This window comes from Tachysurus vachellii, chromosome 25, assembly GCF_030014155.1.
Source record: "Tachysurus vachellii isolate PV-2020 chromosome 25, HZAU_Pvac_v1, whole genome shotgun sequence".
NCBI classification, from domain to species: Eukaryota; Metazoa; Chordata; class Actinopteri; order Siluriformes; family Bagridae; genus Tachysurus; species Tachysurus vachellii.
The window spans coordinates 16655960-16678748 of NC_083484.1; the positions used below are offsets into that span (position 1 = coordinate 16655960).

General features: G+C 41.7%; 1 long non-coding RNA gene and 1 pseudogene across 2 annotated transcripts; one reads left to right on the forward strand and one right to left on the reverse strand.

Annotated features, from left to right (window-relative positions):
* Positions 1 to 76: 76 nt before the first annotated feature.
* On the reverse strand, positions 77 to 21656 carry LOC132840350 (carcinoembryonic antigen-related cell adhesion molecule 2-like; annotated as a pseudogene).
* Positions 6174 to 18842, forward strand: LOC132840361 (uncharacterized). Of its 2 annotated transcripts, XR_009647802.1 has the most exons (4): positions 6174 to 6576; positions 17799 to 18053; positions 18197 to 18299; positions 18434 to 18842. It is a non-coding gene; the product is annotated as an uncharacterized LOC132840361 (long non-coding RNA). The 2 variants fall into 2 exon arrangements; XR_009647801.1 differs by lacking the exon at positions 6174 to 6576 and having other exon boundaries at positions 17706 to 18053.
* Positions 21657 to 22789: the final 1133 nt, after the last annotated feature.

The following is a 22789-nucleotide window of genomic DNA, read 5'->3' on the forward strand; positions in this document are numbered from 1 at the left end:
ATGAAATGAACAAAAAATTTAAGTGTTTAAATGTCCTTCTTAACAGGATGTGTACAGCAAATAAACCGACATGCGCTGTGATATTAACAAGTCTTAAACCCTAAAGAATTAAATGCATTGGGAAAATGTATGATGAGGTTTTATGATGATGTCTAAATAAAACTCATCTGCACTGGAGTTGAATGAGGTGTGAAAACATCATCAGGTCATTTTCACACTGCTGTAGATAACAGAATCGTCCTTCTGCTGCTCCGTGTGGTCACACCTGAAATTACACACAAACCTGTTTATAAACCACACACATTGTATGTTGGTCTGCTTTATGCTACACTTTGTCGTCTCTTTCCAACACACAGACATTTAAAAATATAAGCGAGTCTGTTGAGGAAACGATGAATGTTTCTAGCTGTGATGGGGTCAATGAGAACAGGAACTAAAGTCATGTCACAGATGTTCAAGAGCAATAGAACGTAATTATAAACTTTTAATAAAGTGTTCATGTTCTTTAATAATGAAAACCGGCCGATTGTGGTGGTGTAAGATGAACTACAACATGCTGCTCTTGATAAAAATGCTATAACAGCAAACCACTGAGTGTTTTATTCCTTATTTATTAACTAAACCCCAGACTGAGTTTAGAGAACGAACAATGAGAACACACACAGCTTTTACAATTCTCCTTTAGTCTCACTTTAACATGACTCTGTTTTCCATAACAGATTAAATCACACGCTGCTTTTTACGTCATTATTTGTGGTAATTATTAAATGCTTCAGAAAACAAAACAAACGTATAGCCAATGAGCAGAAAGGGGCGTGTCTTGTCGATATGGGTGGAGAGAGTGTTCAGTGCGCATGTGTGACATTAGCAGAAAGCGGTTTTAACATTGACATGGAGGATAAAAACAAAGAAAGAAAGTGAAGAAAGGCTTACGATAAGGTAAGAAGTAGGACGTGTTAATATAGGATCAGCTTTCCAGCGCTGGAGAGAACTGAAGGAGCAGGAAGTTGGTCACATATTCACAGATTGGAGTTTCCTGAGTCAATAACTCCTGAGCTAAACGCTGTTACTACACAAATAACACCTCTTTTCTATCGTAGTAATGTAGAGACGCGGCTACAACCGTGTTTTGTGTAGTAACAGTGTTTAGCTCAGGAGTTATTGACTCGGGAAACTCCAATCTGTGAATATGTGACCAACTTTACTTAAGACGCCGAGGCGCTTTTTTCCTTCTCGATAGGTGAGTAACGTTGGTTTTGTTTTGTTACACAGAACTAATATATGTCTTTGTCCTTTACATGATTATGCTTGTGTGTCATTTTTGCTTGTTTGTTTATCTGTAATCGTATTGTTCTTCCCTTCAGCTATGATAAAGACACATTTCTTTTTTAGTAGTTGCCTGTGTTAAGTATGTATGTGTGGGCGGAGCTATCAATACAGGGGTGGGACCCATTTGGGTTAGGGGCGTGTTTGTTTTGGTGGTTTTCAAATGTCAACATTGGCTTTCAAAAATCGGAGACCGTGCCTTTAAGTCATTAACATGTGGATATTTTTTCTTTTCACTCTTACCGTTTGGTGACTTTGTTGGGTTTCTTCAACACAGATGCATAAATCACACCTCCTTTATCTAACACATCTTCACCAGGCTGAGGATCTCGGTTTAGCTGTGAACTACGAGAAAAAGAGAAAAAAAAAACCCACCGCTAACATAGTGTAGGTTTATACATTTCTACATTATTCACCATGAGTGAAATATCATAACGCCGTTCTTAAAGACTTCTTTATCCTACACTGTACGTATCATGATCTACAGGTTTACACACAAACTGCTTTATAAAACTCGGCAATTAATTTTAAATTCTGAAAAGTTTATTTAATAAAAATAAGAAAAAGATGCATCATATTTCAGAATTTATTTCACATTGTGGCATCATTTATCACGATCGTGAATTTACATCATCATACTTCTAATAAATATCAGATTTTCACAACATATTTAACTCTATTTTAAAAACAAGCTCCTCTCTATACTTTCTCTATATATTTTTTTACCTTTTGGTTGTTTTTAACTGGACAGACGAGTAAGTCACTTCCTCCTCGTTCAACATTTCTTCCTCAACCACATGAGAAACCTGAGAGCTGAACTGTGGCTTTGTCTGTAAAAACACAACTCATCAGAATTAAAGTACAGCAACGTGTGAAAATCACTAACACTTTACTCTTTTTAAAGGTCCACTTAAAGACACAGATCTTTGAGAAGGTCTTACTCGTGTTTTCTCTCCATTTTCCCCCACATTTTCTTCTGGAGCTGTAAATTTCCTCCTAACAGAAACAGAAAACACACAGTGCACATGGACGTGCTCCAGGATTCACCCTGTGACCTCATACATCTGACTTAAACAGAGTAAGGAACAATACTGTACATGTTAAATATTGCTGTGTAGATTGTAATGTATGGAGCCATGATGAGTTTTACCTCCTGTTGTGAATCACAGCTCCTGAGACGACCGAGACAAAGACACTCACTCCGATGATCACCAAAACAATGACCCAGACTGACCGGTGTTCAGGATTTTCATCTGTTAAATCCCTCACGGTATTCACTTGTTATAGACAAGTAGATCTTATAAATTATGTGCATCATGATGAAATTATTTCCATCAGTAATCATGTGATACATTCAGGAATGTTGTGAGCAGATGGACTCACCCTCCACGTGAAGGCTGATGGTTTCAGATCCTGACGTCTCACCGGTTCCCCAAGTGCAGGTGTAATCCCCAGAATCCCTCACGGTTAGATCAGGAAAGTGAAGAACGAGTCCTGATGTATTTAAACTCTGGTTGTTCTTAGACCACACAAACTGTGAGGAAGTGTGTGTGCAGCTCACATCACACGTCAGATTTAAGGAGTCTCCTTGTTTAAGGGTTCCGTTTCCACTGAGTCTGATTAGTGACACCTTTAAATCTTTTTCAGAGAGCAGGAAAGACGCCACGTCAGTGACTCAGGATTTCTCACATAGATAAAAAAATCTAGTTATTTAATAATAAACATCAGCTACATGAGATTTCTTCATCAAATTAAAACTAGACTCAAATTTACTTTCACACTTCACTTAGAGATAAATGTCCACAAAATTGTTAATTTTATTCCTTTTGTTCAGGAAAGAAAATGATGCAGATAATAAATCATTTGGAACTTTAATTAATTTTATAAATTTTACCTGTAACTTGTAGAGTCGCTCCAGGTTCACCTGTCCATTTACCACCGGTCACATTAGTAATAAATCTGAATCTGTAAACTCCAGAATAACTGAACTGTACATTGTGGATTAATAAAGTACAGTTTGATTTGTCGTCTCCAGTGAACTCAAAGTCTAAGTGATTGGTGTTTAATGAGCTGTCGTAAATATACGGTGGGTTTTTACACTTATCTGTGTTTAAGTTCCTCGAGCACCAAAGCTTTTGTTTCACCTGACGATCTTGTGGATAATAATAACTACAGTTAATGGAGACACTGAATCCTCTCACAGCACAGATCAGTTTATCAGGATATTTCACACCCCAGTCACTCTGAGTGAAGACACCTGAAAAACATGTGATGAAAAATCATTTTAATCGTTTTATTTATATTTTATACATTTATATAACTGATTAATATCAAACTCTTGTCAGTGAACAATGCCATCAGTGTGAAAACTAACAGACACCATTAGAGCTTATCTGATATTTGTCTTTACTGCACTGTACACAATACACATTTATACCTCTATATATTCATACCTTTTATACAGGGACATTAACAAACAAACAAACAAATAAACAAACAATTGTAATATTTTGGCCCACTTTCTGTGATCCTCTCTTAGATTTTTTTGTTTTTTTGTATTTCTTTTTGGATTTGTTTGCCTGACTTTTCTGCCACTAAGGTTTGGACCTTTTGCCTGTTTTTTGTCTCCGTCTTTTGATTACTGTTTTGGATTTACACACACATTTAAAACTCATTTAATACCTGTACACTACTTTTTTATCAGATTTTTTACATTTTATACGTTATAAAAATGATCAGATGTTATAAGTTATAGAATGTTATAAAGAAACACGACGACTCATTTCTAATGACAGAGACACGACAGACCTGTGGTTTATGTACACAATATACACACAAACTCACACTTCTAGATCTAGAACTAGTTTGGATTTTACTCAATAATTTATCTTTTAGATTAAAAAACAAACATGTTTGTTGAGTTCATATTCAGTTCTCTTCACTTTTATGTAGAAACTGGAACGAGCATCGGCTCAGTACATCCCACACTAACACTATTAACTTCCAACACAGAACACGTTGTACATAATGACATGACACCTAAATATACTGTAATAGCTTCAATAAAACAAGAGGTAGTTCGGGGGACGTCGTAATGTAATGAGTAAGAGTGCAAAACCTAACAAGGTTTAAAACTCTTTCTAATCCACAACCCTGTAGTGACATAATCTTGTTAAATTATCCTGAATGAAGTGTTTAAAAGAAGCAAATTTATCATTTATTCTGTATATCAGGATGGTAACAGTGCACTCAGAGCCCAGGACCTGAGCAATTTAAATGATTTTAATCATTTTACTAAAGTTGTGTTTTATTTCTTATTAATGATCATAATATTGTAACTTACTTACTGCTAAATCAGAAATCTTTCATCAGATCAAAATGAAATGTTCACTAGCATTAGACTATGTGTGTGTGTGTGTGTGTGTGTGTGTGTGTGTGTATGACCCAGTAAGTCAACCTACACACTATAACATCCATCAGCATATAATAAAAGTCTGAAGAATAATTCTGTCTAAGAGTGAGATGATGTTTCATACCAGACAGCACGAGCAGAATCAGAACCAAGTGCAGCATCTTCGTCTGTTCTTCAGTGTATGAGAATTAAAAGTACTTCAAGTAAAAGTACTTGAATAAAACAATACACCCAAAACTCACACCATGGGTGTCAAACTGTTAACACAGGAAGTTGACCTCTTCTGAACACACATACATGTCCTTATACATCCGTTTTTGACCTAGAAGTAAAGTGTATGGACAAATTATCTAGAGATTTGACCATCAGACATGATTTTGATTACGATCTCCCTTTCCAAAGGCACATTAATATGGAGACGTTCCACATCTCTGCAGTAGATATGATGACGTATAAAGTCCAGAGAGGTCAATATCATGTGACAGACATTTAAAGACCTCAAGCACCAACAGTGATCATCCACCTAAATGAAACTGTGTGTGAACAGAAAACTGAACTAGATTTGTTACTTCTGTATTTTTCCATTAAACAGCAGGATTTATTTTCTGTGTCTCTCCAGGAGGTCGTGAAAAGGCACAAACAAGCTGGTAGCAGAGCATCATTAGCTCTATGGGCTCCAGGTCCAGGGCTGGGTTCCAGGTTATATAAACTGATAAGGATTTGCAGAGAGGACCAACCTGCCACAGAACGTATATCCAAGAGGAAAATGTCCCCAGTAAGAGTGCTGGACAAGGCGATGTACATAGTGGAGCGAGCCCTAATCCCTGAGGTGAAGCCACACAGCGTGCCGCATCGGTCTAGTGGAAACCTACCACTACACTGCATAAGGTGCTGCTTGGAGACCGGATTGCTTTTGTTGCTGCCTCCAAAGCAGACAAAAAAGAGAGAGGATTTACCCCACATGCTGGAGTGATGGATGTAAATTCTAAGAACCAGAACCCGTCACAACAGGTGCAGAATCTCCTGCTCCATCGACTTGTGGGGAAGAAGACAGAAGGCTTGCAGAAAGACCAAACGATCGGCTAATAGCAGAGGTGTTTCCAGGGTCAAAAACTCCTCAGAGGCTGACTTCACTGGCTCATAGGGGGCTTAGAGCAGCCCTTCCAGGACCCCAGGAGGGGAGATGCGGTCTGCAGGACAGACTCAGCTGACTGGCACCATGCAGAAAGTGAGAAAACAGAGAACAAATATGTGACTTGAAGGATTATCATTGAAAAACTAGTCCTTGGACCTGATCTGTAACACAATGACAGTGAATGTTAACATCTATAACTCGTACATTCCACTGTACAATTCAGAACACACAGCCCTCATCCTTCTTGGGAACCAGGAAATGCCAGCTGTAAAGCCAGAGGCTCAAGCTGGAAGAGGAATACGTTCTATGCTTCCTTCCTCAGATGCGAGAAAAGTTCCTCCTGGAGGAACGAGGTTTGGTCTGTGCCAACAACAGTGGCAGCACAACCTGAAAGGAGAAGGAAGAGACACAAACTGGATTCTGTAGCCCTTTCCCACATCATCCAGTACCCACTGTGACAGACCTGGCAGAAAGGTTTTGGTGTTTAAGGAACTCAAACACAGACCAATGCAAAAACCCACCGTATGTTTATAACAGCTCAATAAACATGAAGTCAGACTTTGAGTTCACTGGAGACGACAAATCAGACTGTACTTTATTAATCCACAATGTACAGTTCAGTTATTCTGGAGTTTACAGATTCAGATTTATTACTGATGTGGTAGATGGACAGGTGAACATGGAGCGACTCTACAAGTTACAGGTAAATATTAATAATTAATTAAAGATCCAAATGATTTATTATCTGCATCATTTTCTTTCCCCAACAAAAGGAATAAAGTAAATGATTTTGTGGACATTTTTCTCTAAGTGAAGTGTGAAAGTCTTTCCTGTGAAGGTGAAGGTCATATTTACTATTTGCGACATGCATAAGTTAATGTAAAGGCAATCATTGCAGTCAGTAGCAGGCTGAAAAGTGCATATATATTGACTATTATTAGCTAACCTGGTCTGAGGCCCATTGATGATCTGCATGCAGGTCACTAAACAGCTTTTCAAAACCTTCGCAGCATTGTGAATATGGTGACAACTGTCACCATCAACATCAAGAAGTGCTGGACAGTGGTTTTGTCGCACCCTTGTTTCCAACCCCATCTTACTGCCTTGCATAACACCACGGGAGTCCATCAGCATGCTAACAAGGTTGGACAATGGGATCTTTTTATCCTCAAAGAACTTAGCAAGCAACTTCTCCAACTTGAGAGCACTAACTTTAAGGACTTCAAAAGAGCCGAGGTGTTCCACATCAACAGTCTTTCGGTCAGAGTTGAAGTAACTAATCAGGATGGAAAGCACCTTTTTATCTCCATTGGTAGTGCTCTCATCGAGGTTGATAGAAAATGGATAGTTCTGTCCATTGCTGAAGATCCTCTCTGAAAATGTATAGTCCAATCCATGTACTGTACCATTTTGTAAGCTGCTGATGTGCGTGACAGCCTCAATCCACTCAGTGCTACTTTGTCTGCAGCCAGAGCTTGGGCCAGCTTCACCATCACTGGGGCAAAGGTAAAAGGAAGTGAATGTTCTGCAAGAGTAGCGAGAACCATAGCCTAAACAAAAAAAAGGTTATAAGATTTCATCATTACAACTTTTATTACAACCCTGTGACTGTATGGTTTAATATTTGTGAAATGTTATTGTAAAGCTAGTGTAGCCTCTATGTATTTTAAATATGTATTTGATGTAGTTGATCTCTAGATGTTTATCCCACATTGCTATCTCCTGACTATTTACTATGGCAAATTTCAAGTAGCCTATCACTTTATAATTTAGTGACCCAAAAAACTGAAAGGCTATTTAGTCAATACACACCTCTGCATTAGCAACTCTCTGAAATGTAGGTACAGGTACCCGAACTTGCTCTCTCATGGCTTCAGGGCCCTTAGAAGCAACTGCACTTTGGGTTGGGACCGGAAGGACACTGTCTGTAATCATTATAGTGCACACTTTTTGACGGTGCACCTCGGTTTGGCGGTGTGCCAAGAGGGCATGAGAACCTTTGTTGCTGTAATTAATTTCTTTCGAGCAGAGGCTGCATTTTCGTACCCTGCCTTGTCAATTTTTTTGTTAAAATACTGTGACAGCGGAAAACTGTGCTGCACTCCTTTCACCTCTGTTTTGGTCTCAACCTTCAGCCAGGACCAGCTCCATCTGCACCTCAGCCCTGACTCAATCTGTGCTACATAAACCGCATCATCCTGTTTGAGCTCTCTCATTCTGCAAAAGAACTGTCCAGATATCAGCTGGATTCATGACTCCGTTTCCATCATCATTAAACAATGTTAGGGCCAATTCCAACTATATCCAGCAAATTGAAATAATCTGCCAGAGTTTATGGTTAAGTTTAAAGCAGGGATGGGCAACTTGACAGTGACGAGGGCCAGTTTGTTAATTCACATTGTTTTCGTGCTGTTCTGGTTCTGATATGTAATGACAGATATAGACATATTTACACAATACATAACAATTATAGACATAAAAAGCCCATGGCACATTATCAAATTTGTTTCTCTGAAGTTTACGATTAAAAAAGGGGGTTCACTCAGTGATTGACAGCATGATGCATTCGTGTTCCCCTCCAACAGTATAATCATAAGTTTTAGATTTATCTGTTTCTCTTAAGGTTATTAAGATAGATGAGGATTCATTTAGTGCAGGGCAGAGATGATAGCGCAGTCTTCTGGCAATAGTGTGTTTTAAATATTTAATTGCTTTCTTTAAATTGCTCAAAGTCATGACTGTTTAAAACACACTTGCCATCACATTCATGATTTTATTGTAAAATGCGACTTTTCGTGTCAATCCACTAGCATTTAAACCATAAACAATGCACTGTCACTTTAAATGAGCGTGAGCAGCGCATCAAAAATACAGCCGGTCTCATTTGAGAAAAGTAACCGTTAAAATTGCAAATAAAGAAATAAATTACAGTATTTTACACATGAGGAACAAGTCGTTTTTAATTATGGTTAACGTTACTTTTCTTAGATAAGACATCCTTGATGGCGTGTGCAGCCTTAAATAACATCATAAACAGAACGCTATTTCGTGACTGACATTTCAAATGTTTTAAAAATTAATATTCCTAGTTTAATATGCCCCTGCGTGCCTCATTTATAGACACTGCAGTCTGTCAGTTGCTGTTGTCCATCCCTGACTTAACAAGCTTAATAACACATTGGTAAAAGTTCGATGCGGTAACGTTAGTTAAAAATGTATCACGACAAACTTACTTGACTTACTAACAGTCTACACTTGATTTGGCAAACTTTAGCAACTAGTACCCAAGTTATAAAGCATAAAATAGTTAGAAACAAACTTAACTTACCTCAGAATTGCCGATGTCCAGAAAAAATAGGTGATTGCCTTATCTAGCTTCTGAATGCTGATTGGTCAAAAGACGCGAGGATGATTGAGACGTGAGGCGTCATCTCCAGTCCAGTTGGTGGCGGTGAATGCACCAAAAGATGGTTTGCCATCCGCCATAAAAAGTCATATCCGTTCCTGACCTCTACAGAAGCATCCAATTGCACCAAGTCTGGCTTGACAGACAGGAGCGTGTGCCAAAGGCAGGTAAGGTAACGCCCCTTACCCGAGTGCATAATGCACCTGCACGCGCTACCTTTCCTCAGTGAGCATATTCGCTTCTCGTGCAGCAAGCGGGGCAAACTTGGTGGATCTCTCCACTCGATGTTTCAGAGAACCGGGGTCTTTCATCATGGGAGATATAGACAACTCCCCGGTTGCCCAATACACTTACAGCGAGGCCCTCTAAGCCAGAGAACAGCCAAAAAGGTGGTGCTCAGCACGTCACAATGCAGCAGTCATAACATACTGTGTGGGGTAAACAACCCAGCCAAAGAGAAACACGACATGTGGTAACATGCATGTTAGAACCCCGTTGATGTCCAACAAGCGAGACGCCCGCAGGAAAAGAACATGTATATAAACATGTGAATGGACCAACTTGGGCGTCAGGAGAGGGGGAGACTATATGCTTGAAACATGCATAACCAGGCCGGGCAGACAGGGTTGAAAGGAGTGCGGGCCTAGTAGCACGTGGCTACGAAGAGCCCACACTTAAGATCGCATGAGCCACTGTGGTACGGGTAACATCAAGCCGGTAGTGCCTGACAAAGGTGTGCGGAGAGGACCAGCTCGCAGCAGCACAAATGTCCTGCAGGGGCACTCCCCCAAACAGAGCCCCAAACAGCCAAGCCTCTAGTGGAGTGAGCTCTGAGGCCACCTGGAGGCTGCGCATCCCTAGATTCATACGCTAAGGAGATGGCTCCCACAAGCCAGCGAGAGAGGCGTTGCTTAGAGATGGGTTTCCCTATGTTTGGCGGGCCCAAGAGATGAAGAGCTGGTCGCTCCTTCAGAGTTAGTCCTGTCCATATACGCCCGTAGGGCATGCACAGGGCACAAAGCATTCAACCTCTGATCCTCCGCAGAAGAAAAGGGAGGAGGGTGAAAAGCGGAGAGCTCAATCACACCAACAGTGAAGGCTGGAAAGCACTTAGGCATGAAGGCCGGGTTAGGCCTAAGCAAAACCTTATCTCCACAGAGCAAGAATTGCACGAGGAATGAACCGAGAGCGCATGCAAATCACTGACACGTTTGGCGGAGGCCTAAGCCAGGAGCAGAGCCGTCTTGAAGGACAGCAGCTTGAGGGAGATATCCCCCAGGGGCTCAAAAGGCTGTTGGGCCAGCACCTCAAGCACCATGGAGAGATCCCAATCCGGGACCACACTTCTGGTGACCGGCAAGGAGCGGGTGCTGTCCCACCGTAGTGTCGCCGAAACCGGCGTGACACGCAGTGTTAGCCGCCAAGTAGACCTTAATCTTCGAAAAGGTTCTGCCACGATCGATAAGGTCCTGCAAAAAACCCAGAATATCAGCGACGGAGAACAGATACGAAACGAGCTGGCGCTCCTCACACCACTCCTCAAACACACACCATTTGCAATCATAGAGCGAATGTGTGGAAGAGGCCCTGGCATTCTGAATTGTGGCAGTAACACACGGGGGAAGCCCCAGAGTGTTTAAATTCGCCCTCTCAAGGGCCAAGCCCAGAGAGCCACCCTGCCTTGGTGAGGATGAAAGATTTCCCCGTTCGCTTGAGCCAGGAGGTCCGTGCACAACGGGAGGGGCCAAGGCTCCTCATATAGCAGAGGAATTATCTCCGCTAGCCAAGGTGCCTTGGGCCACCTGGGAGCTATGAGGATCAGAGACAAACCATGTACAGCGACCCTGGCCAGAGTCGGAGATATCAGGCAGAGCGGAGGGAAAGCGTAGAATAGCGCACTGGGCCACGGATGAGCCAGAGCGTACACGCCGAGGGGGGCGACCTCGTCCCGAAGCGAGAAGAACATAGGACAGTGGGCGTTTTCGCGCGAGGCGAAGAGATCGACGGAAGCCTGGCCGAGCCTCTCCCAAAGCAGCCTCACTATCTGAGGGTGGAGCTGCCACTCTCCGTAGAGCGGGTTCCCCCTCGACAAAAGGTCTGCACCCCTGTTCAAAAAGCCTGGGACATGAGTCGACCGTAACGACAGGAAATGCCATGCACTCCATACCAACAGCTTGTGAGCCAGAGCGTGAAGCTTGGAGGAGCGCATGCTGCCTTGACGGCTGATATGTGCTACAGCTGTCGTATTGTCGCAGCGCATGATGTCCCTGCAGGCGGGGCAAGAAATGCTTTAGAGCCTTCAACACAGTGAGGAGCTCCAAGTAATTTATATGGGCTGAATGAAGTGAGTTCGGCCACACACCGTTCACTGATCTGCCCTCTTGAGTGGCTCCCCATCCTGTCAAAGAGGCATCTGTCGTTACCACTTTCCGCAGCATGATCGCCCCGAGAGGGGTCCCATGCTTGTAAAACTCCATGTCCCATGCGCGCGTCACCGTGACATAGCGGCAAAGATCGCGCAACGGGCTGAGACGAAGGGACAAAATCCACTCCATGAAAGCCCTCATTCTCAGAAGACCTAGAGGCAAGACATGGATAGCCGAAGCCATAAGACCCTGTAATCTGAGACATGTGCGATACTGTATCCGCATTCCTTCCACAGTTCATGAATGAAGAAATGCGATTCTGTGACAGGCGGCACGCATTGTAACGGAATTCAGCTCCAAGCCCAAGAATATAACTTCCTGAGCGGGAGTGAAATTGCTCTTTGTCACATTGACTCTGAAACCGAGTGCAGCGACGTGTGAGAGCACACGGGCAGTGTTTTGAATCACTTTTTCTCTCGAATCGGCTATAATAAGCCAATCGTTTATATAAGTCAGGATCCTGAGACCCGCTGTTCTCAGCTGCGCAAGCCCCGCCTCCGCACACAGACAGAAAGTCCTCGGATTCAGTGCGAGCCCGAACGGAAGAACCGTGAATTCGTAACATACGCCTTGGTGGGCGAAACGAAGGAATTTCATATGCGGAGGATAGATGCTTATGTGAAAAAAAGCATCGCTTAGGTCGACCGACCAAAACCAATCGTTCTGCTTTATCGATCGTATGAGAGAGCCGTGTGTCAACATTCTAAAGTTGTATTTCCGTAAATGTTTGTTCAACACTCTGAGATCCAGAATACGACGGAGAGAGCCGTCCTTTTTCGGGACCAGGAAATAGCGGGAGTAAAACCCCTGACCGCTTAGATGTGGGGCTACAACACGAATCGCTCCCTTTTCGAGAAGAGGTGAGATTTCGTCTGTCAGAATGTGGGCGGAGCTCTGGTCCATGTGGGACCAGACCACTCCGTTGAACCGCGGAGGTGATTTGGCAAACTGAAGTCTGTAACCAGTCGTGACTGTGTGAATCACCTAATCGGGGGCTGAGACCGACAGCCAGGCCGTCACGTGACTCCCGAGCGGCCCCATCACGTGACTCCCCGGGACGCCGGGAGCCGATCGTTCATTAATGGCGCAAAGGCGCCCTCCAGTGGCAAAACCAGAGAAGTTTTCATTTTTTTGTGGGAAACTGGGGCTGTGGCCTTTATTGAAACTGTGAGAGGAGTGTGAAGGGGGTGTTTGGTGACACTGCTTCTGCACTCAATCCCACGTCCTTCCCCACTGGAACAGGGGAACGCACTCCGGACGACACGGGGAACAGTGAAGCCTGTGCGGAACAAAGAACAACCCTCGCCTGCAAAGGGGGGCTGACCTTGCCGAAAGAGAACCTCCGTCTTTTGGACGGGCGAACCTGGAGGGTAGAACAGGTGTCCGGGGGGCTGGCCGCCCATGAACACGGAAAGAAAACCCCCTGTGGCCGAACGTCAGGTCGGCCGCTTTCGTTTCTGGACCAAAGGTTGGGAGGCTTCTTAGCTGCGGCGAAGGACACCTTACCCCAGGGCCTAGCGGGGTGGGGGGCCCCGCTGTGCTGAGCCTGTGGTTTCCCACCGGGTTTTATTGGTCCTGCCCGTGTAGTGGGAGTGGCGTCCCGCAGCAGGAGCTTTAGGCGGCCGCCCAGATGGCGTCTGGTGCTGCGCCGGCTTCCTATGAAGACACAGCTTGAAAGCCTTGTCCTCCTTCTTCTTATCGTCGCAGCGCAGCTGCATCAGCTCAACGGCCGGGCCGAAAAGAGCTTGACCCGGTTCAACCGGCGCTCTTGCGATGCGACGCTTCTCACTATCAGGGAGACCGGATAGATTAAGCCACAGCGCACGTTCTCCGACAAAGCCATAGAGCGCCCCCTCACCTGGACAGATTGACGGGCATTGCAGAGAACAAGGTCATTGACCGTGACGACCTCCTTCCAGAGATCAGGTGATGGCGACCCACTCTCCAGTTGTTGACCCAAATCAAGCAGCCTGAGTTCAGCCTGATACGCGGACAACAGGAGACATTGAGAGCTCGCATAGAAAGAGCCGAGGCTTTATATGAAGCCTGATGAATCGACGCGGAGAAGCGATCCATCTTGCCCGGGAGGACGGTCTTGGGTGGGGCGAGCAGCCCACTCTGAGATGGGTTAAGGTGTCTGGCGATGGAAGGTTCGATCACGGGGGGGTGGCCCATGCCCAGACCTGCCATATCCTTCACCTCAAGCCCCGCGAGACCGTGTTTCAGGTCAAGCGGATCTCCCCAGCAATGTCTCATGTGTTTAGCACACGCAGGGAGGACGGGCAGAAGCTGCTTTCTCAGGCCGGTAGGAGGCCCCAGAAGCTTGCCGTCATATACATCTCTCTCCTGATCCGAAGCATTCAGGAGAGCCGGCCATTCGATGTTGAGCCACACAGCAGCATGCTCACAAAGCTCCAGCAGTACCGATTGAGGCGGGAGGGAGGTTGCCTGAGGGACTGCGGAAGACGGGATGGCTTCCTCGTCATCCGAGCCATCGAGAAGCCCCGCCGGGGAAACGGTCGTCGGCTGGTAGCAAATCCTCAAACGGGGAAAGACAGATGTCGGCCCAGTCAGAGGAAGTCGCACCGCGGGAGGCCCCCGGGTGCGCAGCGGCGTCGCCTTTTTCCCCCTCTGAGTCGGACAGCCCGCAATCTACACACTGGGCAGCAGCCATTTGAGCCTGCGACACAGGAGCTTTTTTGGGAGCGCCAGGCAATGGCTACAGTTCTTCGGGAGGTCAAGAGCTTCTTGCGCATGACTGAGGACGAGCACGTCCAGCGGAGGCTGATCAGCCGATATGTCCTCCTAAAGACAACAAGTGCAGTCCAAAAAACCAGGGAGCTGTGAGGTAGGAGCAGAAGTCGCGAGAAGCGAATGTTAACTGAGGAAAGGTAGCACGTGCAGGTGCATTATGCCCTCGGGTAAGGGGCGTTACCTTACCTGCCTTTGGCACGCGCTCCTGTCTGTCAAGCCAGACCGTGGTGCAATTGGATGCTTCTGTAGAGGTCAGGAACGGATGCCCTTCCCATAGGTGGATCTCAAACACGAGATGATGAAAGAAAACCATATTTATAATAGTATAGAATTTTGTAAGTGTTACGAGTGTTATGAAAAGTAACATGTAACATGATGTAAGTGTTATGAAAACATTTGAATCTTTATGTCTTTTTTGTTGTTCGGTTTGAATCTTCACCGATTTTTCTACAAACTTATCGTGCTGATGTTCTCAGACTGAGCCACTAGGGTTCAGTGTCTTTGTTTCTTGTAGTTATTACTATCCACAGGCAGTTTATCAGGCGGTATAAATGCTTTGGTGGAAGAAGCAGACTGCCATGGCTGAGGGTCACCACCAGATGGAGACAAAGAGCAGCTTCGGTGTAATTGGTGGTAACCTGCTCCACCTGGACGTGGATTATTTAAGACCTTACAGCTCGTTTAGTCACTCAGTCTTGTGATCACTTTGTGAGGGTGAGACTCAGCCGTGTTGGTGAAATAAAAACCAAAGCTGTACTCTAGTCCTTTCCTCTGCACCAGGTTGCCCTCGTCTTGTCAACCTAGCCACTTTCTCAATTCTTCAGGTTGTTTTTTATGGTGAAAACATCCATTTTATCTCTCTGTACTGAGCAGGTGTCTCCCCTGAAGTTTATACCTTTAGATGTTCACATAGTTCTCATTTATACAAGATCATATGGAGGTCTTTGATTTGGTTGAATGTAAATGCTGAAGCTCCTCCTTTGTTTTCAGTCTTCTTTCTTTACTCTGGTAAAGAACTTGGTTTCCAACACAGAGAACTGTTATTTTAATTTTTTTTTTTTTTTTTTAATAATCTGATTTTCTCTCTAAACCTAGAGGAATAAATGTAAAGTTCTACAGTGACGTGATGGTTTTCTTGGCTCTACGCTTGTTTTGGAATTCTGAGTTAATTTTTTTTTTTATTTAGAAAGACATTCGAAAGATTCCACCCATGTAGAGCATCTATAAAGCTTGTTGAATGTATCTTCCAGGGTCTTTGTACAAGTAATAGGCCATGTTTCTGCTTCAATCAAAAGTTAATACAGGATTCAAAAATCCACACCAGAAAATAAATCCTGCTGTTTAATGGAAAAATACAGAAGTAACAAATCTAGTTCAGTTTTCTGTTCACACACAGTTTCATTTAGGTGGATGATCACTGTTGGTGCTTGAGGTCTTTAAATGTCTGTCACATGATATCGACCTCTCTGGACTTTATACGTCATCATATCTACTGCAGAGATGTGGAACGTCTCCATATTAATGTGCCTTTGGAAAGGGAGATCGTAATCAAAATCATGTCTGATGGTCAAATCTCTAGATAATTTGTCCATACACTTTACTTCTAGGTCAAAACGGATGTATAAGGACATGTACGGGCGTTCAGAAGAGGTCAACTTCCTGTGTTAACAGTTTGACACCCATGCTGTGAGTCTGTAGATATTTTGGGTGTATTGTTTTATTCCAGGAAGTACTTTTAATTCTCATACACTGAAGAAGAGATGAAGATGCTGCACTTGGTTCTGATTCTGCTCGTGCTGTCTGGTATGAAACATCATCTCAGTCTTAGACAGAATTATTCTTCAGACTTTTATTATATGCTGATGGATGTTATAGTGTGTAGGTTCACTTACTGGATCATACACACATACCCACACACATTATTCTGTCTAATGCTAGTGAACATTTCATTACTGTCTAATTAATCACTTCTAATGATGATTTTAAGTGAGTTTTACTTAGTGCCAGATATTTACAGAGAGTATAAAGTGTCTTGTGGAGAGCAGAGAAACACCGATGATCTTGCTGGCTGCATTCACTATGTGTTGAGATATTAACAGTATTATGAAGTATTAACAGGATTAATAATATATACATATATACAGAAATACTCCTAGATTTATATATTGTTCTAAAGATCGGCCAACAGCATTTCCCCTTGTTGACGCTGAGGGATTGGGGCTGTGAAATGTCCAGTTATTGTATTGTGTAAAGAATTCTCTGAGACAGAGGGGTCTCAGTTATATATGTGAATTTATTGAAACTTCCACAGAGAACAAATCCAAAACAGTAATCAAAAGACGGAGACAAAAAACAGGCAAAAGGTCCAAACCTTAGTGGCAGAAAAGTCAGGCAAACAAATCCAAAAAGAAATACAAAAAAAAAATAAAAATCAAATAGAGAATCATTGAAAGAGGGTGAAAATATTACAATTGTTTGTTTATTTATTTGTTTGTTTGTTAATGTCCCTGTATAAAATGTATGAATATATAGAGGTATAAATGTGTTGTGTACAGTGCAGTAAAGACAAATATCAGATAAGCTCTAATGGTGTCTGTTAGTTTTCACACTGATGGCATCGTTCACTAACAAGAGTTCGAGATTAATTATTTATATAAATGTGTAAATAATAAGTAAAATGATTTTTCATCACATGTTTTTCAGGTGTTTTCACTCAGAACAGTGACTATGGTGTGAAATATCCTGATAAACTGATCTGTGCTGTGAGAGGATTCAGTGTCTCCATTAAATGTAGTTATTATTATCCACAAGATCATCAGGTGAAACAAAAGCTTTGGTGCTCAAGGAACTCAAAAACAGATACGTGTTTAGATCCACCGTATGTTTATGACAGTTCTTTAAACACCATGTCAGACTTTAAGTTCACTGGAGACGACAAATCAGACTGTACTTTATTAATCCACAATGTAAAGTTCAGTTATTCTGGAGTTTACAGATTCAGATTTATTATTGATGGGACCGGTGTTAGATGGACAGGTAAACCTGGAGCGACTCTACAAGTTGCAGGTAAATATTAATTATTAAATTAAGATCTGAAATGATGGTTTAATTTGTATACTGAACTCTCTACTGGATTATAAAATGACATTAATCACGAAGACATCATTTAAACTTAAATCCACTGGAATATCCTGCTAGTAAATTATGATCTTATATTACTTATATTAGTGAAGAATGACAGCATTTGTTTGATACTTTAGTACTTGACTGTATTATAATTATCATCACCCTCTCAGTCCTGAGTCACTGACGTGGCGTCTTTCCTGCTCTCTGAAAAAGATTTAAAGGTGTCACTAATCAGACTCAGTGGAAACGGAACCCTTAAACAAGGAGACTCCTTAAATCTGACGTGTGATGTGAGCTGTACACACACTTCCTCACAGTTTGTGTGGTCTAAGAACAACCAGCGTTTATATACATCAGGACCCGTTCTTCACTTTCCTGCTCTAACCGTGAGGGATTCTGGGAATTACACCTGCACTTGGGGAACCGGTGAGACGTCAGGATCTGAAACCATCAGCCTTCAGGTGGAGGGTGAGTCCATCTGCTCACAACAATCCTGAATGTATCACATGATTACTGATGGAAATAATTTGATCATGATGTGCATTTACACGTCTATAACAAGTGACATGTTCAGATAATATTTACAAATTAAATATTGCTCGATTTAACAGATGATGACACTGAAAATCCTGAACGTTGGTTGATGTGGGTTATTGTTTGTGTGACTGCCGGAGTGATTGTCGTCATCACAGGAGCTGTGATTCACAAAAGGAGGTCAATCTCAGCATATTTTATACAATATAATCTACAGAGTTTAAAAATACTTTCTCACTTAAAGCCTATAATTGTGACTTTAACAGCAATTCACATCATCTGTCCTTCATAAACCTTTTTGTGTGTGATCACAGGAGTGTCCACACCGAGCAGAAGAATGAGGACGATTCTGCAATCTACGCTAATGTATAATACAGTGAGCTGATCACAGTTTCACACCTCATGCTCAGCTTAAAAACTTGTCAACTTGTCAAATTACACACAAACATTTCCTGTATGTTGCATCTGCGCTTCATTTCATGATAGATGGCTGTTTATTGTGTTAACGTTTCTAGTTTCGATAACTGCTTTAGCACTGAAATATTCATGAAGTTTCTAGTTAATATAAAACTGATACACAAAAAACTGAAACTTGCACAACCTGCAACACAACCAACACACACTTATCTGTACACTTGGCATACTGAGTAAATACTTCCAGCTTCTGTGTTAAACCACATCTTTTACACTTACAGAACAATAAAATTGTGTTTAAGTTCTAAATCATGTGATAACTTCTTTTTTAGAAGGTTGACGTTTAAAACACACTCATGAATTCACACCCAGAGGAGCCTGAATAACCACATGCTTTATTACAAAGGTTCAGTAAAGAGAAAAATAAAAATTAGACACTATACCGAGGTTCAGGTTTCCACCACTGGATGGTGGTATTGTTCTAGACACTTGAGGTCTGGTGTAAAAGTAAAACAAGCAAACAAACTGTCCCTGAGGCCATGAAAAGGCACAAACAAGCTCAGTGGGCTCCAGGTCCAGGGGTGGGCTCCAGGTCCAGGGGTGGGCTCCAGGTCCAGGTTATATAACCTGATAAGGGTGTGTGGAGAGGACCAACCTGCCGGAGAACAAATATCCAGGAGTAAATTGTCCCCAGCAAGAGTGCTAGTCAAGGTGGAGCGAGCCCTAATCACTGAGGTGAAGCCACACAGCGCGCCGCATAGATCTAGGGGAAATAAAAATGCTATAACAGCAAACCACTGAGTGTTTTATTCCTTTTTGTACATGTAGGACTTATTTATCCTACACTATACGTATCATGATCTACAGGTTTACACACAAACTGCTTCATTTTATAAAACTCGGCAATTAATTTTAAACTCGGAAAAGTTTATTTAATAAAAATAAGAAAGAGATGCATCATATTTCAGAATTTATTTCACATTGTGGCATCATTTATCATGATTGTGAATTTACATCATCATACTTCTAATAAATATCAGATTTGCACAACATATTTAACTCTATTTTAAGAACAAGCTCCTCTATACTTTCTCTATATATTTTTTTACCTTTTGGTTGTTTTTAACTGGACAGACGAGTAAGTCACTTCCTCCTCGTTCAACATTTCTTCCTCAACCACATGAGAAACCTGAGAGCTGAACTGTGGCTTTGTCTGTAAAAACACAACTCATCAGAATTAAAGTACAGCAACGTGTGAAAATCACCAACACTTTACTCTTTTTAAAGGTCCACTTAAAGTCACAGATCTTTGAGAAGGTCTTACTCGTGTTTTCTCTCCATTTTCCCCCATGTTTTCTTCTGGAGCTGTAAATTTCCTCCTAACAGAAACAGAAAACACACAGTGCACATGGACGTGCTCCAGGATTCACCCTGTGACCTCATACATCTGACTTAAACAGAGTAAGGAACAATACTGTACATGTTAAATATTGCTGTGTAGATTGTAATGTATGGAGCCATGATGAGTTTTACCTCCTGTTGTGAATCACAGCTCCTGAGACGACCGAGACGAAGACACTCACTCCGATGATCACCAAAACAATGACCCAGACTGACCGGTGTTCAGAATTTTCTGTTAAATCTAACTATATTCCTGTTATAGACGTGTAAATGCACATCATGATGAAATTATTTCCATCAGTAATCATGTGATACATTCAGGAATGTTGTGAGCAGATGGACTCACCCTCCACCTGAAGGCTGATGGTTTCAGATCCTGACGTCTCACCGGTTCCCCAAGTGCAGGTGTAATCCCCAGAATCCCTCACGGTTAGAGCAGGAAAGTGAAGAACGGGTCCTGATGTATTTAAACTCTGGTTGTTCTTAGACCACACAAACTGTGAGGAAGTGTGTGTGCAGCTCACATCACACGTCAGATTTAAGGAGTCTCCTTGTTTAAGGGTTCCGTTTCCACTGAGTCTGATTAGTGACACCTTTAAATCTTTTTCAGAGAGCAGGAAAGACGCCACGTCAGTGACTCAGGATTTCTCACACAGATAAAAAATCTAGTTATTTAATAATAAACATCAGCTACATGAGATTTCTTCATCAAATTAAAACTAGACTCAAATTTACTTTCACACTTCACTTAGAGAAAAATGTCCACAAAATCATTTAGTTTATTCCTTTTGTTCAGGAAAGAAAATGATGCAGATAATAAATCATTTGGATCTTTAATTAATTTTATAAATTTTACCTGTAACTTGTAGAGTCGCTCCAGGTTCACCTGTCCATTTACCACCGGTCACATTAGTAATAAATCTGAATTTGTAAACTCCAGAATAACTGAACTGTACATTGTGGATTAATAAAGTACAGTTTGATTTGTCGTCTCCAGTGAACTCAAAGTCTGACTAAGTGTTTAATGAGCTGTCATAAACATATGGTGGGTTTTTACACAAATCTGTGTTTGACTTCATCGAGCACCAAAGCTTTTGTTTCACCTGATGATCTTGTGGATAATAATAACTACATTTAATGGAGACACTGAATCCTCTCACAGCACAGATCAGTTCACCAGGATAGTTCACACCATAGTCACTGTTCTGAGTGAAAACACCTGTGTAGAAATAAATAGAGATTAAAAGAATCTTTCTAATCCACAGCCCTGTAGTGACATAATCTTGTTAAATTATCCTGAATGAAGTGTTTAAAAGAAGCAAATTTATCATTTATTCTGTATATCAGGATGGTAACAGTGCACTCAGAGCCCAGGACCTGAGCAATTTAAATGATTTTAATAATTTTACTAAAGTTGTGTTTTATTTCTTATTAATGATCATAATATTGTAACTTACTTACTGCTAAATCAGAAATCTTTCATCAGATCAAAATGAAATCACTAGCATTAGACTGTGTGTGTGTATGTGTGTGTGTGTGTGTGTGTGTGTGTGTATGATCCAGTAAGTGAACCTACACACTATAACATCCATCAGCATATAATAAAAGTCTGAAGAATAATTCTGTCTAAGAGTGAGATGATGTTTCATACCAGACAGCACGAGCAGAATCAGAACCAAGTGCAGCATCTTCGTCTCTTCTTCAGTGTATGAGAATTAAAAGTACTTCCTGGAATAAAACAACACACCCAAAACTCACACCATGGGTGTCAAACTGTTAAAACAGGAAGATGAAGTCTTCTGAACGCACGTACATGTTCTTATACATCCGTTTTGACCCAGAAGTAAAGTGTATGGACAAATTATCTGCAGATTTGATCATCAGACATGATTTTGGTTACGATCTCCCTTTCCAAAGGCACATTAATATGGAGACTAACTCAGAATTCCAAAACAAGTGTAAAGCCAAGAAAACCATCACGTCACCGTAGAACTTTACATTTATTCCTCTAGGTTTAGAGAGAAAATCAGATTATTTAAAAAAAAAATACAGTTCTCTGTGTTGGAAACCAAGTTCTTTACCAGATTAAAGAAAGAACACTGAAAACAAAGGAGGAGCTTCAGCATCCTACAGTCAATCAAACCAAATCCCTCCATATGATGAGAACTATATGAACATCCAAAGGTATAAACTTCAGGGGAGACACCAGGGGCCTGTTTCAGAAAGGAGGTTCAACCAACTGTGAGTTTAAACTTGAACACTGAGTTGACAAGCCCTGAGATGGGAAACTCTGAGTTTTCGGTTAAAGAACAGCTGAAATGAGTTAGTTTTATCAACTCTAAGTTGACTGACTCTGAGTTAAGCGCATGCACCACAACTATAAAAAGCCATTATCAATGGAGCGCAGATATAACGAGTCACCATAGCAACAGCGTCAGACAAAAAAAAAGTGTCATATTTCTCACCAGCAGAACTGGAAGTGCTTATGCAAGCATATGGAAAATTTGAACACGTATTTAAAAGATATATATATATAACCCTTTAAAAGGTATATTTTTAATGTAAACTTCTCCCTCTAGTTACACACTTTGTTAAATTCAAGGATAACTCATGCAATTGTATATTGTTTATTTCTGGTCTCTCCTTATTGTTTAAGTGGTTGATGTTGATTTGGGATTTAGAAAGTAATTAATAAGTAAATAGACCAAATTAATAAGTAGACCAATACTTTCTAGAGATAGTAATTATTACATTAATCTAATTAGACTTGTTGAAGATGTAATTTGTAGTTAGTAATTAAGAACTATTTTAGAGTATATTGCACATGCAATTCCACAATACTATCTAATGTATAT